We start from the raw sequence: 20414 nt of genomic DNA, 5'->3' as shown, positions 1-20414 counted from the left end.
TGTCCATCTTAAAATAGTTGATACCTTATGATTTTTTAACTTTATTAATAACTGACCAATATATGGCGGCATGAGGATAATCTTACATTCCAATAGACAAGATAACAAAGAGAAACCCTCATTTACATAAATGTAATATTTCACTGATAGAAAAATCTGTACAAAACTAAATCAGTGGTTGTTTTTATAGTAGTGAGAAGCTAAGCTGGGAGCTAATTGAAAGTGCCTTTAGTCATGCTAATGAGCACTGGTGCTTCTCAGCAGAGCTTCTCGGGAGTATGATGGGCTTTTTACAGGATTGGAATTTCCCACCTTTCAGAAATGAAACGAGAGATTGCCTTCGTCTGCCAAATGCTAAAGTAGCCTCTCAATCAACTCTACCCTAAGAGAGTAAAGAAATTACGATAGGCTTAGGTTGCATGCAGTACGTTTGAATCCCATGCATGGCCTGGAAGAAATATTAAGCTGGTTCTGCATGAGTGTGTCATGGCCAGTATGACATTGGCTTCTTATTCTGCCATGTCCAGACTACTCTCTTTCATGATTGTGCTGCATGGTATCTGACTTCACATAATGAACCACTTGTTGGTGTTAATAGAGGCTATTATAAAAATTGTCAAATGTTCCATTGACAACACCCAAAGTGGCATGTACAATCCACCACTGCTCTGGAGCAAGTCAACTTGCTCGGTTGAAATATACTGTATGTGAAATACCCAACCCTCATGTTTTTTTCTGTCCACATGAGCTGACTGAGCAAAAACTCTGGGACCTATATAGGTTTATGTTTTCCTGGCCAGCTTACATGGTCAGGAAAAAAATAACATTTCAGTATATCATTATTATTCTATTTGAATGCATTATGCAAAGAAAGGCTGTCTAAACTTCAATATATAATTGAAATGAAGCATTCTAACATTTATGTTTCCTTTTAGTCATTCAAACCAAGAAGCTCCATTGAGACAAAAAACAATATATTTTCTAAGGGAGACCTGGTGTGAATCATAGTGGGTAGGTGTAGCACAAATAGCTTAAGTAAGTTATGAACAGACCTGCCTTTTCCATTAAATTCAGCCAAGCATCAAATGGACCATTTCGTAGTGTCAGATTGGATGCCCTATTGGTGAACAAAAATGCAAAGCGCTACGGGGGGCTGGATGGCAGGGACTGAGCACCCTGCCATCCAGGACCTCTATACCAGGCAGTGTCTGAGGTTGGCCCGAAAAATTGCCAAAGACTCCAGTCACCCAAGCTATAGAGTGTTCACTCTGCTACCGTCCGGCAAAACGGTACCAGAGCACTGGCTCTTGGACCAACAGCCTCTGAGACAGCTTTTACACCCAAGCCAAAAGACTGCAAATAGCCCTATGACTGGTAAAGAGTTAATGAATGGTTACCCGGACTATCTGCATTGACCCTATGCACACTCACAGGACTATATACAATATAAACACTATATACAAACTCACTCACACACACACTACACTGACATTCTCACACAAAACCTACACACATACTGTACAAACACACTACATACACACACACACACACACACACACACACACACACACACACACACACACACACACACACACACACACACACACACACACACACACACACACACACACTCCCACATATACACTCATCATATGACACTGTGTTCTTTATTTGACTCTTATTATCATCTATGCTGATGCCTAGTCACTTTACCGTGCCTTTATATACATACATACTGTATCTACCTCAAATACTTCCTACCCCTGCACATTGACCTGGTACTGGTACTCCCTGTATAGCTTCATTATTGTGTATTTTATTCCTCCAGTTACTATTTACATTTGTAAACAAGCATTTCACAGTAAAGTCTACACGTGTTGTATTCGGCTCTTTTGTCAAACAAAATTAGATTTTAATTTTATGCAAATTAGCCCAAACATCTGTGTTTTCTCACATTATTTGTTAGGACACTAGAAAAATGAAACCGCTCCTACTCATGTATTTGAAGAGCCCTTCAACTCCATTTTGATTTTGTGGACCTCTCTCCTAGAGCATGCTATGCAGGTTATTATGTGCAGGGAATCATAGCAGGGTCATTTAAACTAGCAGGGATGCAAACCCACTGAAGGGAGGGGTGGACAAAAGGATATATATGGAGCACAGGTGCCATTTCAAAATATATACATTGTACTGTGGTGAAAGATTACTCAGGTATTTGGAATTTGCCAACAAACATTTGGCAAGTAAAATATTCTAAATATTCAGGCTAATATCCTAATTTTAAGTGTAGCCGGAACTTTATCTGTTGACAAAATGATTGTTTTGGCCACCATACATGCAGTGTATCATAATTACATGTTCAGAAAGGTTTTCAAGAAAGTAATGTTAATGCAGGCGAAGTGAATTTAAACAATGCAGCAAATGTAAGGCAGGCCAATGATAGAGCTACAGCGACAGAAGGAAGGAGGACCAGACCCAGATGAAATGTGAGTCCAGTAAAAGAGCTGGAGGGAGGCGTTAGTAAAATGGTAGAAGCCAGTGTGATTGTGCCTGGAGCAGAGCAGGCACCTGTGGGCCAGAGGGAAGGCCCTATGTCCTTGATGAAACCCCTCTGTAGTGTCAGCATGATGTGGGGATGCATCGTTACCAACACAGCTGTCTGCTGCTGTAAAGACTTAATCCGCCAGAACAATCCTCAATTCAGAGAGCCCTGCGGACAATCCACCAAGGTCAGTCAATCCTCACTGGAGGCCTGGAGGCTGGGCAGCGGAGACAATGGGAGGGAAGCCTTGTTTAACACACAGTGCACATATCCCCTGCTGCGGGGAGCATGCCAAACATAGGCAAGGCAACTATAGAATGAAAGACAATTACTTTCCTTTTTATATCTCTTGCCACCTTTGAAGCCCCCCCACAAACAGACATTTCAAAGGGAATTGAATTGGCTAAAGAGCAATACTCCTCCCGGAGCAGAAATGTATGTTTTATGTCTAGATATCATTGGTTGTAAGTGCAGAGTCTACATTGCTGACACACATAATTTCTACTCATCATACACAAACAATTTTTTAAAACACCTTAAATTTGTGAGAACAATTCCACAGAAAAACATGAGTAGTTTGTGTGGAAGGCACAAGATATTTATCCCTTATCCTACATTTTCTAGTTTCCTCTTCCCCCCTCGCTGAATGTTACTTGAATGCTCACATTGATACACAAGTTGACACAGACTACAAGCTATCATCTGGTGGACAATATGTTCTTCTAAAATAGATTTTCACTAACCCTAGAAATTGCCATCGTAATGTTCAGGATCATCATCACACAAGTGAAATCTCTAGGCCTCTCATAGATCAATTGAAATGGCTGAAAGATGGAGAGCTGTGATGAAATACCTGCTAACATCTGTGTCACTGAGCATATTATGGATTCCTCCAATGTATTGACTCACAGGATTGCTTGAACCCATTTTTCAAGGCTTAAAGCGTGTCTGGGCCATTCAGGAGGAATATGACATGCTTAGGTAATTGATGAGACAGTCCCAGCAATGGCTCTTTATGAATCTGCTCCTAGAAGTGCTATCATTATGACACAATACTCAAAGTATAGAATACATTAGGAGGACAGGGCCGAGATAATCACAAATATTTGCTCTCCTCCCACTCGTCATTGCAGCATCGGTGAACTTTAAATACACAAAGGAATGTATTACATTTGTATTACATTTTAATCACAGGGGACCCCTTACCCACAGCTTTATTTGGTGTCAACAGTTGATGTTTAAGTTAAATTTTTCGGAGACAATTTAAATGACTTGCAATGGCTTAAAGTCTACGTTATGTTAAATCTATGAGCTTGTTTTTGTTAAGAGGTGCAATTATCTAGCATTACTGATAATTGCAGGTGAAACTCTACTTTGAAACATTTGCTTGCTGAGCTAGATAATTGCAATCAATTGTCCCAAATTGCTGGGATAATTGCTTGCAGAATGTACAATTGTCTTCGTAATGACATTCATGACGTATAGATTTGATGTCTGGACAGAAGTTTTGAAGGCTGTGTTTTATTAGTTTGTTTTCTTAGCGTTCAGATATTCAACCATGAGAGGCAAAGAAATTCCCCAAAACTATGGTTAATATGTTGTAGACTGGATCAATACATTGATCCAAATTCCAAATTCAGAGAGATGTTACATGATCTGGATAAGAGTGTCTGCTAAATGACTACATTGTAAAATGTAAATCATTCTGGAGGAAGAAAAAACAGAATATCCATTTGAATCGTTTACGGTGAAATTACATTCTGTCATGTATTTAAAGTATATTGCATTGAAGACTGCCTCAAATCACTCCTCACTGCTTCTGAGTTATGAAATTCAAGCTTCCCTTGTCCTGGAAAAGAACAACCCTGTGAGCAAGGATTATTTTGTTTATTAATATGCTAAGCCTCTTAAAAGTCTGACAATTCTTGATTTACTCCTCATAAGACAGTTATAAATGTAAATGATGGCATCACTGTCCCCCATGGGCAAGAGGTTTAATGATGTGATACAAAATACTGCCCTATTTCCATACAGGATAGGAATAGGAATTAACCCCCATGTCAACCAGGGCCAGTTTAATCAGCCCTGCTCAAAGATTAACACCACAACCAACTGTGCAACACAAAGGGGATTGGCTGACTTCCTGGACACCACCAAGCTCAAACAGGAGAAAACTGAACACTGCTGTTAGTGAGTGCCATACAAACACAACAGTGTGTCAGATTTAGATATTGCTGTGTATAGAAGAGATTGTTTTTCAGAATACTTCAATGATGTGCCCTGCCAGTCTTGTCTACAGTCATACACAGGACATTTGGTTCTCATTGAAAGCGTTGAACTGGTGGGTGTCAGATAAATGAAAAGCCATGTAAATCTGTATAAATTCACTCAGTACCTTCGGCAAATCAGATCATGACTCCATTTTGCTCCTCTCTTCCTATAGACAGAAACTCAAACAGGAAGTACCCATGCTAAGATCTATTCAACCCTGGTCTGACCAATCGGAATCCATGCTTCAAGATTGTTTTGATCACGCAGACCGGGATATGTTCAGGGTAGCCTCAGAGAATAACATTGACGTATACACAGACACGGTGACTGAGATCATCAGGAAGTGTATAGGGGATGTTGTTCCCACTGTGACTATTAAAACAGAAAACCGTGGATAGAGGGTAGCATTCGTGCTAAACTGAAAGCGCGAACCATGGCAATGTGACTGGGAATGTGGTTGAATACAAACACTGTAGTTATTCCTTCCGTAAGGCAATTGAACAGGGAAAACGTCAGTACAGAGACAAAGTGGAGTCACAATTCAACGGCTCAGACACAAGACGTATGTGGCATGGTCTACAGACAATCACGGATTACAAAGGGAAAACAAGCCACATCGCGGACACCGATGTCTTGCTCCCGGACAAGCTAAACACCTTCTTCGCCCACTTTGAGGACTATGGGCTCTCGTTCTCCGTGGCCGAAGTGAGTAAGACATTTAAGCGTGTAAACCCTCGCAAGACGGCATCCCTAGCCGTGTCTTCAGAGCATGTGCAGACCAGTTGGCTGGAGTGTTTATGGATATATTCAATCCCTTCCTATTCCAGTATGCTGTCCCCACTTGCTTCAAGATGTCCACCATTGTTCCTGCACCCAAGAAAGAAAAGGTAATGGAACTAAATGACTATCACCCCATAGCACTCACTTCTGTCGTGAATTGCTTTGAGAGGCTAGTTAAGGATCATATCACCTCTACCCTCTAGACCCTCTTAAATTTTCTTACCACCCCAATACATCCACAGACGATGCAATCGCCATTGCACTGCACACTACCCTATACCATCTGGACAAGAGGAATACCTATGTAAGAATGCTGTTCATTGACTATAGCTCAGCCTTCAACACCATAGTACCATCCAACCTCATCATCAAGCTCGGGGCTCTGGGTCTGAACCACGCCCTGTGCAACTGGGTCCTGGATTTCCTGATGGCCACCCCCAGGTGGTGAAGGTAGGAAACAACACCTCCACTTCCCTGATCCTAAACACAGGGGCCCCACAAGGGTACGCGCTCAGCCCCCTCCTGTACTCCCTGTTCACCCATGACTGTGTGGCCACAAACACCTCCAACTCAATCATCAAGTTTGCTTATTACACAGTAGGCCTGATCACCAACAATGATGAGAAAGCCTACAGGGAGGAGGTGAGGGCCGTGGCGGAGTGGTGCCAGGAAAATAACCTCTCCCTCAATATCAACAAAATGAAGGAGCTGATCGTGGACTTCAGGGAAAAGCAGAAGGAGCACGCCTCTATCCACATTGATCAGACCACAGTGGAGAAGGTGGAAAGCTTCAATTTCCTCGGTGTACATATCTCTGATGATCTGAAATGGTCCACCCACACAGACAGTGTGGTGAAGAAGGCTCAACAGCGCCTCTTCAACCTCAGGAGGCTGAAGAGTTTTGGCTTGTCCCCTAAGTCCCTTACAAATTTTTACAGACGCACAATTGAGAGCATCTTGTCGGGCTGTATCACCACCTTGTACGACAACAGCACCGCCCGCAACCGCAGGGCTCTCCAGAGGGTGGTGCGGTCTGCCCAACGCATCACCGGGGCCACACTGCCTGCCCTCCAGGACAGCTACAGCACCCGATGTCACAGGAAGGCCAAAAAGATCAACAAGGACATCAACCACCTGAGCCACGGCCTGTTCACCCTGCTATCATTCAGAAGTCGAGGTCAGTACCGGTGCATCAAAGCTGGGACAGAGAGACTGAAAAACAGCTTCTACCTCAAGGACTGTTAAATACTGTTAAATAGCAATTTCCAGCACATTAAAAAGGCAGTTATCTTATATACATAGACATGGAATCACGGGTCACTAAATATGTTTATGTGACCAATAAAATTTGATTTGATTTTGATTTGATTTGAAAGAACAATGCAGTATAAATCACACACAGAAATCCACTGGATATCCAGTCAGAATAAAGTCAGTTTGTTAGTTTTGAAATAGAATAGTATACATTTTAATGACCGAATTAAACTATGATATCAACCTCAACAAAATGATATAGAGATGTAATACCAAATACAATCAACATAGCTTTCAATATCTTGCTGGATTCCTGAAAGCCTGTAGTTTTTCAGGAATATTACATTATAGCTCACAGTGTATCAGGATAAGGTAAGACCCAGATGCAGAACATGTCGAAGTAACAATGTTTATTACAGCTACAGAGACAAAGGTACAGGGCGGCAGGCAGGCTCAGGGTCAGGGATAAGACCCCACTCCGACGTCCGAAGCATCGGCCTCCACCACGAGCTGACGAGATGGTTCCGGATGAACCTGGATGGGAGCTGTGGTAAAGCAATGTTTGAGGTCCCGGAATGCCGGGTCAGCAGCTGGGGACAACGTAAACGGAACCTTGGGCGAGGTGAGTGCTGACGGGGGGAAGCCAGGGTTCTGTAACCCCGGATAAAACGGCGATAGAAATTGGCAACCCCAGGAAATGTTGCAGCTGCACCCTGGATGTAGTCTGAGGCCTATCCATCACTGCTCTCACCTTGCCGGGATCCATCTGGACATTCCCAGCAGAGATTATGTAACCCAGAAAGGGGATGGTGGAGTGATGGAACTCGCACTTCTCCACCTTCACAAACAGCTGATTCTCCTGAAAGCGAAGACGAAGACGAACCGGTTCAACATGTCACAGAGAACATCATTCACCAGAGTCTGGAACACAGCAGGGGCATTGGTGAGGCCAAAGGGTATGACCAGATACTCGTAGTGGCCACTGGCCGTGTTGAAGGCGGTCTTCTACTCGTCCCCCTCTCGTATCTGCAGCAGGTGGTAGGCGTTCTGTAGATCCACATTCAAGCATGAGAGGCACAGAAATTCCCCAAAACTATGAAAATACAGCGGCCCCCTGGAGCGGCTCGAAAGCAGAGGAGATGAGTGGTAGCGGCTAACGGTTCTTAATAACTGTAATGTCGTTGAGTCCCCAGTAGTCAATGCACGGGAGCAGGGTCTTGTCCTTTTTCTTCACGAAGAAGCGTGTAGCCGGCGGGTGAGGAAGAGGGACAGATATATCCAACAGCTATCGAGTCCCCAATGTAGGTATCCATAGCCTCGGTCTCCGGTCCCGACAGAGAGTACAGTGCTAGGGAGAAGGTCAATCTTGCAGTCATAGGGTTGGTGCGGTGGATGCGACGTGGCCCGGGCCTTGCTGAACACCTCCCGGAGGTCCTGGTAGTCCGGAGGTCCTGGTAGTCCGCAGGAATGGAGGAGAGGTCCGGGCCACCTTCCGAGCCCCCAGGAAAACATCCCGGGGCAGGTTGTGCTGACTTCAGGCAACGGGCGTGGCAAAACGGGCTCCAGCCCATGATGGAACCAGTAGACCAGTTAAGGAGGGGACTGTGTCGTTGGAGCTAGAAGAATCCCAATACCACGGGAATCAGAGGGGACTTGATGAGCAGGAACTGGATAGCCTCGCTGTGGTTCCCTGACACCCGTAGATGGATGGGAGTGGTGTTGTGGGTTACTCGGCCTATAGAGCGCCCATCCAGCGCTCTAATGTGCATGGGAATGGAGAGGGGCTGAGTGAGGATGTTCAACTTGGATGCCAGGGTAGCGTCCAAAAAAAGATTGTCGGCCCCAGAGTCAATGAGAACCCAGAGAGATTTGGACTGGTCTCCCCACAGCAGAACGACATGAAAAGGAGTGCCAGCAGGGGAAGCAGGAAGGGTTTCCATATGGCCCACCAGAATCCTTACTCCTACCTGTGAGCCTGGCTTCTTTAGAGGACAAGAGGACACGAAATGACCAAGAATTCCTCGTGTCGATCCTGTATTGCTATTCCGCTGGCAACAGCCCAGCTCTGCCTAGGGGCATAGGCTCAGGATGCGGTGACTTGGCCGTCTTCGGCAGTCCTCGGGGGAGGTCGGGAAGCCTCGGATCCTCTCGGCAACGAGACCGTCGGGAGCTCCCGGGTTGACTCAGAGGCAAGGTGGGATCCCTGGGGGTGCGAGCGAAATCGAATTTCCTCTCCCTCCATTTTCCATAGATTCGGATGGTCAAAGAGGTGAGAGAATCGAGATCCGGCGATAACTCCTGAGTAGCAAGCTCGTCCTTGACCTCCTCCGAGATGCCGTGCAGGAACATATCGAACAGTGCTTCCTGGTTCCAAGCACTGTCAGCTGCCAACGTACGGAAATCCACTGCATAGTCAGCCACACTGCAGGAGCCCTGATGATGCTGGATTAGCCTCCGGGCAGCTTCTCTCCCAGAGAACGGGGCGTAGGAAACCTTCTTCACCTCTGCCACGAATCCCTCCAGACTAACGCGTATGGCCGGCTGCTGTTCCCATGCCGGTTGGTCATCCCCCAGCATTAGCCCAAGTGAGAGCCCTCCCGGACATCAGTGTAATGAGATAGGCTATCTTGGAGAGAACCGAGGGGAAGGAGGAGGGCTGAAGCTTGAAAATGGAGGGCACACTGAGGTAAAAACGCCCGACAGGTGTTCGACACTCCATTGAAACTTTCCGGGGGGGGCTCCCGATGGGGGGGGGGGGGGTAAACGGGGCTCCCGAGGAGGTGGACTGGCCGATGAGACGGCATTGCTAGCAGCTGAGTTACCGAGGGGCTGTGGGGTTACCACCATGGTAGGCTGCCTTCCAGACCCGCGGAATTGCTCCAGCAAACCGTCCAATGCTCGGTCATGGCGTTCAGCCAACATTTGGACCCCTCCATAAGGTCACGAAGCAGTTCCTTGTGCCTCCCGAGGGTATCTCCTTGGGAGGAGATGGCGTCGCACAGCTGACCTGTGTCTGCTGGGTCAGTCATGGCCAGTTCGTACTATCAGGATAAGGTAAGACCCTGATGCAGACCGTGTTTAAGTAACAATGTTTATTACAGCAAAAGAGGCAAAGGTACAGGACAGCAGGCAGGCTCAGGGTCAGGTCAGAAAGAGGTCGGAAATCCAGGTAGTGGCAAAGGTACAGGACGGCAGGCAGGCTCAAGGTCAGGGGCACTCAGAGTGGTCAGGGGGATGGGTACAGGGTCATGACAGGCAAGGGTCAAAAACCAGGAGGGTGAGAAAAAGAGATGCTGGGAAAAGACAGGAGCTGACAGGACAAATGCTGGTAAGCTTGACAAACAAGATGAACTGGCAACAGACAGTATTCTAAAATAAGTTAATATTTTCTAGAAATAGACATGGAATAATTGATGAGACATCCCATATTCAAGAATAGCTTAGGAAAATAACCCAAACTAAAAACATTTTTTGGAATTACCTTGGGGATCACACAGGGGATAATGGGGAAGATGGGTGACACCTGGAGGGGGGTGGAGACAAGCACAAAGACAGATGAAACAGATCAGGGTCTTGACACAGTGCCTTCAGAAAGTATTAACACCCCTTGACTTTTTCCACATTTTCTTGTTTTAAAGCCAGAATAAAAAGTTGGTTAACATGCGATTTTGTTTCACTAGCCTACATACATTTATATAGTACTTTTTTTTTTTTTTTTTTAACTAATAAAAAATGAAAAGCTGAAATGTCTTTAGACAAAAAGAATTCAACCCCTTTGTTATGGCAAGCCTAAATAAGTTTAAAAAGCCCTTGTCACTTTGCATAATGATAGGAGACAAGCGCAGGAATATGTAATAGTGGGTTTTATTTTCTCCACCCAAACAAAAGAGTGAGGTGTAAGCCTCTAAATTATACACGGGACGAGACCCGTAAAACAAGTTCACAATAACACGTAGCATGGAAGCCGATACAACAGCACAGGTGCTCACAAGACCAACCGACATGGTAACAATAACCGACAAGGACAATGGAGAACAGAGGGCACATATATACACATAGTAATCAGGGGGAATGGGAACCAGGTGTGTGTAATGAGACAAGACAGTCCGGGGTTGGTGGTAATGAATCCAGTTCAATGATGCCTAGAAGGACGGTGACGTAGACCTCTAGAGCTGGTGAACAAAATGAGCAGCAGTTCTGGGGGGGGGGGGGGGGGGGGATCTGTGACACCCCTATAGTTGATGTCCATGCCCCAGCGGAAATCAAATTAGCATAATAAAAAGATCCCAATAAAAATTGGTCAGTTTAAGCTGGAGATATCTATTGTTTTGCATTGGATACGTCTCAATTCACCTCATCCACTGACAATGCACTTCCGCATCTGTGGTGAAAGGTGATAGAGCTGGAGGAGCAGTGTTTGTCAGACCATGAGACATCCCAAACATCGGTGTTCTCACAAAACCGTCTGTACCGTCCGTACGGTGTGTCCTACAGACTATTCTGACTCATCTGTGGAAAGGTGAGACTCTCACAAACACGTACATGTCTGTTGTTTTTCTCCGGCCTCACAAGACTTGTCTGAAGGTCCCCGGTACCAGTTGAAAGAATGTATGGAAGTATACTGTATATGGAAACTGTTTAGTGCCAAAAATAAGGGGTTAAAAAATCTCTTAGATGTAATGGCAAAATTTCGATTTACGCCTAAATAGACATACCCAAAACGAACTGCTATTCATGTGTAATTACATGATTCTGACATGCCAAAACGTGGTATATTTGGAAAGAATACCTCTGGGAGATAGATAGGAGTTACATAGATCAAGATCAAGCACACACAAAATAACTGTTTTTTAAATTTATTTTGGAAGCTATGAGTGAATTATTGATGCCCAGAGCTGGAAACCCACCAGATGGCTTCCACAACATGTGAACAATATAAGAAAAAAATGGGATTGACGGACCTAACAACTATAAATGGGCATATGTTTTAGTAAGTAGTGTCAGGTGTTTCCAGATGTCCCTAAACCTCTCCAAAGTGGCATATGTCTGTAATTGAGATAATTCCAGTACTATTACATATTTGCAATCACTAAATGTTATTTGTTCAGTATAAAAACACAATTTCTACCATATCAACCTCACTCCAACATTGTGGTGATGTTATGGGGTATCCAGGGTACATTCAAGTGTCCTTTCAACCTGTCCAAAGTGTCCGAATGTGGAAATTGCACTGTTTTTGCACACTGGATGTGCCTAAAAGTTATTGTTCACTGTAAAAACTAAATTTCTATAACACCAACCTCTCTCAAACATTGTGGTGGTGTTGGGGGACATACTTGAAAATGGCTGTCCAGCAATGGTCAACAACCAACTTGATAGAGCCTAAAGAATTTTAAAAAGAATAATGTGTAAATATTTTATAATCCAGCTGTGCATAGCTCTCAGAGACTTACCCAGAAAGACTCACAGCTGTAATCTCTGCCAAAATGTATTCCAAAATATATTGACTCAGGGGTATTTGGGGTATTATTTATGTAAATTAAATAACTGTATTTCATATTCAAAAAAAAATAATATAAAAAAATAAATAAAACATGTTTTAATTTTGTCATTATGTGGTATTGTTTGTACACGGGTGATAAAATAAATATTTAATCAATTTTGAATTCAGGTTGTAACACATCCAAATGTGGAATAAGTCAAGGGTAAAGAATACTTTCTGAAGGCACAGTAATTGCTTTCATTGTAATAGATTTTCAACTGCTCAAACAATGTCTCAAAGAACATCAATTCACAAAAGGTCTCGAAAGACTGTGTATGGACCATTTTATCCCTTGCAGTTTAATAAAGTCCACTAAAAACAGGACTGAAACATATCAATCTAGAGGGCATTTATCTCAGTCTTTTCTTGTTTGGAACATCTTGGCGTTAAAGCTATCATTCATCAATCTACAACAGGAAAGGAGATGTTATTATGGGGCAGCCTGAAATATTTCCCTCGGCCTCTGGACTGCACAAACTGGATACTTACAATGCATTATAATGATCTCTGAAATCATCACTAAATGATTAAACACATTTTTCATTTTCACGAAATTCATGTCTTACCAAATGAAAACAGTCCCTCTGCCAGCGTCAACAATGTATTTGACCTTGCTTTGTTGGATATAGTTATTTTGTGTTGTTTGCCTTGGTGACTGGATATACTGTAGCATCTATTGTTTCCTCAGTCTGGACTGTGCTTCTATACCTGCATTGCTTGCTGTTTGGGGTTTTAGGCTGGGTTGCTGTACATCACTTTGAGATATCAGCTGACAGGCTGAAAGAAGAGGCAGACATTATTATCCCAGTGACAAGGAGGAGAGAGATGAAAACATCTAACATTTCATTAAGGGCGGCAGGTAGCCTAGCGGTTTAGAGAGTTGGGTCTGTAACCAAAAGGTTGCTGGTTTGAATCCCCGAACCATAGACTGTTCTCTCTGCTAGAGTATGACAAGTCGTATCAATGCACCAAGACTGGAACCAACAGGACCCTGAAAAGTTTACACCCCTATGCCATAAAACCACTAAATTATTATGATGGCGGAGCAGTCAGACGTCTTTGTCCTCGTCTTGTCCCGTGTATATATCTTTTATATCTTTTTTCTTCACATATCTAATTTATATTTTTCCTAAACCTCAACTTCAATATACTCTCCTGCAACCCGCCTCACTCAATGTGGTATGGATCTGCTATTTTCTAAAGTATTTTTCTTTACTTTCGAACCAGAATCCCCCAACAGTAGCTAGCCAGCTAACTAGCTACTAGCTAGTAGTCAGCTAACCACTGCTAGCGGTCATCAGCTAACCTCTAGCTCGGAAATCTCTTGCCAGTTTGCACTACGCGAATCAAACCAGAGCATACAGGACTTATTTTCTCTCAATATCCACAGATTCCTACCGCAAGCTCTGAACCTTTTCACCTGGATCATCGCAGCTAGCTAGCTGCCATCCGAGATGCTACTCCTGGCTAACGTCTCTGTCACGAAGCAAGCACTAATTAGCCTGGAGCTTGCCCATGCTTGGCCCATCTCTCCTAAATGAAGAGGTCCATCAGCCACTCCTTGGGCTACAATACCTATTTTGCCAATTGGCCTGGATCCCTTTCACTACACAAAGCCCTGCTAATCCATCACGATTAGACTACCGACGTAATCTGTCCGAGGGTTATTTTTGCAACAGGCACCTCCGTCGCAACTTCCCCTGAATGTCCATCTGCTAGCTGTGGCCCGCTAGTTGTCTAGAGCATATTGGACTGTTAGCTGAATAGGTCCATTGGTCAATTTCATGGGCCACTATACCTATTTTGCCAATTGGACTGGGCACCTTTACTACACGGAATCCTACTAATCCATCACGGCTGGTCTGCCGACGGAACTGCACGAGGAGGCTACAACAGACTTCTTCAGTCGCGACGTCCCTCTAAGGCTGTTCTGCAAGCTTTCTAGCCCCAGCCCGCTAGCTGTCTCCAGCCAGCTTAACTACTCACTGGCCCCCTATGATAACTCGGCTACGCATGCCTCTTCCGAATGTCAATATGCCTTGTCCATTGCTGTTCTGGTTAGTGATTATTGTCTTATTTCACTGCAGAGCCTCCAGCCCTGCTCAATATGCCTTCAGTTCCACCTCCCACACATGCGGTGACATCACATGGTTTAAATTATGTTTCAAGGGACAATATCTCTCTCATCGTCACTCTATGCCTAGGTTTACCTCCACTGTATTCACATCCTACCATACCTTTGTCTGTACATTATGCCTTGAATCTATTCATTTGTTGACTTCTATAACTGTAAAAGCCTTGGTTTCATGCATGTTAACCTTAGAAGCCTCCTCCCCAAGTTAGTTTTATTCACTGCCTTAGCGCACTCTGCCAACCCAGATGTTCTATCCGTGTCTGAATCCTAGCATAGGAAAACCACCAAAACCCCTGAAATTTCCATCCCTAACTATAAAATTTTCCGACAAGATAGAACTGCCAAAGGGGGTGGAGTGGCAATCTCCTTCAGAGATAGCCTGCAGAGTTCTGTCATACTATCCAAACAATTTGAGCTTCTACTTCTAAAAATCTACCTTTCAGGAAACACGTCTCTCACCGTTGCCGCTTGCTATAGACCACCCTCTGCCCCAGCTGTGCCCTGGACACCATATGTGAATTGATTGCCCCCCATCTATCTTCAGAGCTCGTGCTGCTAGGTGACCTAAAGTGGGACATGCTTAACACCCCGGCCATCCTACAATTTAAGCTTGATGCCCTCAATCTCACACAAATTATCAATAAACCTACCAGGTACAACCCCAAATCCGTAAACACGGGCACCCTCATAGATATCATCCTAACCAACTTGCCCTCCAAATACACCTCTGCTGTCTTCAACCAAGATCTCAGCGATCACTGCCTCATTGCCTGCATCCGTAATGGGTGTGCGGTCAAATGACCACCCCTCATCACTGTCAAACAATCCCTAAAACACTTCAGCGAGCAGGCATTTCTAATCGACCTGGTCCGGGTATCCTGGAAGGATATTGACCTCATCCCGTCAGTAGACGATGTCTGGTTATTCTTTAAAAGTGCCTTCCTCACCATCTTAAATAAGCATACCCCATTCAAAAAATGTAGAGCCATGAATAGATATAGCCATTGGTTCACTCCAGACCTGACTGCCCTTGACTAGCACAGAAACATCCTGTGGCATACTGCATTAGCATCAAATAATCCCTGTGATAGGCAACTTTTCAGGAAGTTAGGAACCAATATCAAATCAAATCAAATCAAATGTATTTATATAGCCAAATATACCCAAGCAGTTAGGAAAGCTAAGGCTAGCTTTTTCAAATAGAAATTTGCATCCTGTAGCACAAACTCAAAAAAGTTATTGCCGCGGTCACCCTCCTGTTCAAAGGGGAGACACTCTAGACCCAAACTGCTACAGACATATATCTATCCTACCCTGCCTTTCTAAGGTCTTTGATCACCGACCATTTCGATTCCCACCGTACCTTCTCCACTATTCAATCTGGTTTAAGAGCTGATCATGGGTGCACCTTAGCCACGCTCAAGGTCTTAAACGATATCATAACCGCCATCGATAAGAGACAATACTGTGCAGCCGTATTCATCAACCTGGCCAGGGCTTTCGACTCTATCACCACATTCTTATCGGCAGACTCAACAGCCTTGGTTTCTCAAATGACTGCCTCGCCTGGCTCACCAACTACTTCTCTGATAGAGTTCAGTGTGTCAAATCGGAGGGCCTGTTGTCCGGACCTCTGGCAGTCTCTATGGGGGTGCCACAGGGTTCAATTCTTGGGCAGACTCTCTTCTCTGTATATATCGATGATGTCACTCTTGCTGCTGTTGATTCTCTGATCCACCTCTACGCAGACGACACCATTCTGTATACTTCTGGCCCTTCTTTGGACACTGTGCTAACTAACCTTCAGACGAGCTTCAATGCCATACAACTCTCCTTCCGTGGCCTCCAACTGCTCTTAAATGCAAGTGAAACTAAATGCATGCTCTTCAACCGATCGCTGACCGCACCTGCCCGCCCGTCCAGCATAACTACTCTGGACGGTTCTGACCTAGAATATGTGGACAACTACAAATACCTAGGTGTCTAGTTAGACTGTAAACTCTCCATCTGTAAAGAGCCCATCCAACTACCCCATACTGTATTTATTTTGATTTTTTGCTCCTTTGCACCCCAGTATCTCTACTTGCACTTTCCTCTTCTGCACATCTATCACTCCAGTGTTTAATTGCTATATCATAATTTCCTTGCCACTAAGGCTTATTTTATTTCCTTACCTCCCTTATCTTACCTCGTTTGCACACACTGTATATATACTTTTTTTCCTACTGTATTATTGATTGTATGTTTGTTTATTCCATGTGTAACTCTGGGTTGTTTTATCTGTCGAACTGCTTTGCTTATCTTGGCCAGGTCGTAGTTGTAAATGAGAACTTGTTCTCAACTAGCCTACCTGGTTAAATAAAGGTCAAATAAAATAAAATAAATAAATATCTCTAGAAAACAGCTTAAACAAATGTAAATGCAGCTACTTTGTTGTTATTCTGGCTGCACTGTTTGACTTGACTGTAATATAACCGTAATTGGCTAGCTATTAAGGAAGGATAAGAACGTTGCCAGCCAGTATGGAAATGCAACATTTAGAACAAAAAGACTGAACAACTCGGTCGCATCTCTGGCACCCGAACCAATGGAACGACCAGCCGGCTTGGGTAGCAGTATATCTTGTGGAAGGCTGAAATAGCATGAATAAATAAATCAAAATAACGTTTTTAATGAAAATATGCCAATCATTATTTGAATATGTTGGTAACCCGTTGTATAAAAGTAATGATGCCCTCGAAGCCGGTGTTTGGAGGATATACATCACCCGTGCCTGTCAAACCCTGATCTGGTTCACCTGTCCTTGTGATTGTCTCCACCCCCTCCAGGTGTTGCTTATTATCCCCGGTGTATATATCCCTGTTTCCTGTCTCTCTGTGCCAGTTTGTCTTATTTGACAAGTCAACCAGCGGTTTTCATTGCTCCTATTTTTCCCCAGTCTCTGTTTGTTTCTAGTCCTCCTGGTTTCGACCCTTGCCTGTCTGAACCTTCCTGCCTGACCACTCTGCCTGGTCTGACTACCGGCCTGCATATCCCCTTGTACTGTTTTTGGACTCGGATTTGGTTTCTGACCCCTGACTGGCCTGACCTCAAGACCTCCTCCAAACACCGGCTTCAAGGGCATTATCACTTAAATGTCTACCTGTCATACCCCTGCACATTGACTCAGTTCTGTTACCCTGTGTATATAACCAAGTTATCGTTACTCATTGCGTATTTATTCCTCATATTATTATTATTTATTTTTTCTCACTCTTTTACTGTTCTGTTGTTTTAAGAAGCACATGACATATCAAATTTGATTTGACTTTTGATTTGAATAGCATGGTCTTCAGTCTGGGTAACCTATACAGAAGCCTGACCCACTCCACTCGCTGTGGGAATGTTATGTGTGACCACATTGCCATTGAAGAGCATGTCATCTTAAATGCCAGGCGTGATGATCAACTATTGAATTTATCACAGAGGAAGAGCTAGATAGGGGTATTTATATTTGTGTGGATACCTGCTTTGATACTCCTTCACTATAAGTCTGTCTCAAATTTTCAAAGAGACAATGTGTTCTCTGTGGAGCACATGCTCTTCTGCATAATACTTCAAACGTCTCACTGAGACTTTGTATCATTAATTCGCTTTAGTGTGTCTTTAATTGCTTGGTTTGCCTGTTAAATATTTGAGAAGATATTCAGATACAGGCAAATTACACAAGCCTATTTCCATTTCTCCTAATGTTGGTTTTTATCAAGCGCCTCAGGGCATGGTACCCTGGCCTGGATGTTAATTGAACAGAACAACATCCCGTATAGCCCTTTCAGAGGGTGTTTGATTTGCATGTCTCAAGTGGAGGGATTTGACAAATTCACAAACCTAGCTTAGAAGTTATTCAAGCACACGCAAGCAGACTGATAATATTTTTATCATCTAAACTCCCACCATCCGGGACATGCTGCTGTGCAAAATAAACAAAACACACTTCTAAAAGCAATACTTGGAAATCCACCATCTGAGAAATTGTGTTTCATTCATTTTATTCTCCTATGGCCTATCCCACTGGAAACAGACGCTTAAACACTTAAACATCTCAACCCATCTTTTCTATTTACATTTGGTTGAGTTGTCAACTAATATGAATTCAACTTGAAATTAACAAATAAATTGGTTGAAATAATGTGGAAACAATGTTGATTCAACCTGTTTTTACCCAGTGGGTTGGGTTGGGAGGTTTTGATACCAAGCCTTGATCTTTGACCTAAAACTATTAGATTATCTACATCACAGCGAAGCCATTTGCTGCACATCAGTCAATCATTATAGGTCCCCACAAGTGAATGCATAATGTCATTCACAAAGGGCAGGCATACTGTACAGAACCAATGCATATTTCAACGTCAAATTCTCAAACAAAACAAATTATGTTGTCAGGCAAAATATATTGAAAGAGTATACATTGCATTCGCTACTGAGAGCTATCTTAACCACTACTATAACCATTCAATTTTAGAAATAAAAGCAGTGATATTTTAAACTCACTTTGTTAGTTTCAAGAATCAAATAGAATCATTGACCAGAATCATTGAATATATTGACCATTGTTGATTAACAATTATATACTCCCCAAACAGATTCACATCTAAAAGAACAAAAAGAAAATGAGCCAATTACAGGTTTGGCACACAGAGAGATAAAGAGTAGATACTATATTCAAGGCAACACGTTGGCTTCAGACTAACTAATTACTTACAAAATTGGCTCATTTATCTTGATTGGACAGGCTACAAGATAAGAACCATATATCACCGCAAGGCTTTTGGATCACTAGCCACGCTGACAACAATATTGGATTAACACATTTATAAAAAAAAGAAGATATATTTCACCTTTATTTAACCAGGTAGGCTAGTTGAGAAAAAGATCTCATTTACAACTGCGACCTGGCCAAGATAAAGCAAAACAGTTCGACACATACAACACATGGAATAAACAAACATACAGTCAATAATATAGTAGAAAAAGTATATATACAGTGTGTGCAAATGAGGTAGGATAAGGGAGGTAAGGCAATAAATAGACCATGGTGGCGAAGGATTTACAATATAGCAATTAAACACTGGAATGGTAGATGTGCAGAAGATGAATGTGCAAGTAGAGATACTGGGGTGCAAAGGAGCAAGATAAATAAATGAATACAGTATGGGGATGAGGTAGTTGGATGGGCTATTTACAGATGGGCTATGTACAGGTGCAGTGATCTGTGAGCTGCTCTGACAGCTGGTGCTTAAAGCTAGTGAGGGAGATATGAGTCTCCAGCTTCAGTGATTTTTGCAGTTCGTTCCAGTCATTGGCAGCAGAGAACTAGAAGGAAAGGTGGCCAAAGGAAGAATTGGGGGTGACCAGTGAGATATACCTGCTGGAGCGCTTGCTACAGGTGGGTGCTGCTATGGTGATCAGTGAGCTGAGTTAAGGCGGGGCTGGAGATTTCAGGGTTTTTGGTCTTCCTAAGCCAGGATTCAGACACGACTAGGACATCCGGGTTGGCAGAGTGTGCTAAGGCAGTGAATAAAACTAACTTGGGGAGGAGGCTTCTAATGTTAACATGCATGAAAACAAGGCTTTTACGGTTACAGAAGTCAACAAATGAGAACACCTGGGGAATAGGAGTGGAGCTAGGCACTGCTGGGCCTGGATTAACCTCTACATCACCAGAGGAACAGAGGAGGAGTAGGATAAGGATATGGCTAAGGGCTTTAAGAACTGGTCGTCTAGTACGTTTGGAAGAGAGAGTTAAAGGAGCAGGTTTCTGGGCGCAGTGGAGTAGATTCAAGGCATAATGTACTGACAATGGTATGGTGGAAGTGAGTACAGTGGAGCTAAACCTAGGCATTGAGTAATGA

The sequence above is a fragment of the Oncorhynchus nerka genome, linkage group LG25 (assembly GCF_034236695.1).
Source record: "Oncorhynchus nerka isolate Pitt River linkage group LG25, Oner_Uvic_2.0, whole genome shotgun sequence".
Lineage (NCBI taxonomy): Eukaryota > Metazoa > Chordata > Actinopteri > Salmoniformes > Salmonidae > Oncorhynchus > Oncorhynchus nerka.
The sequence above is the reverse complement of the archived record's forward strand: the minus strand, read 5'-3'. Positions refer to the sequence as shown.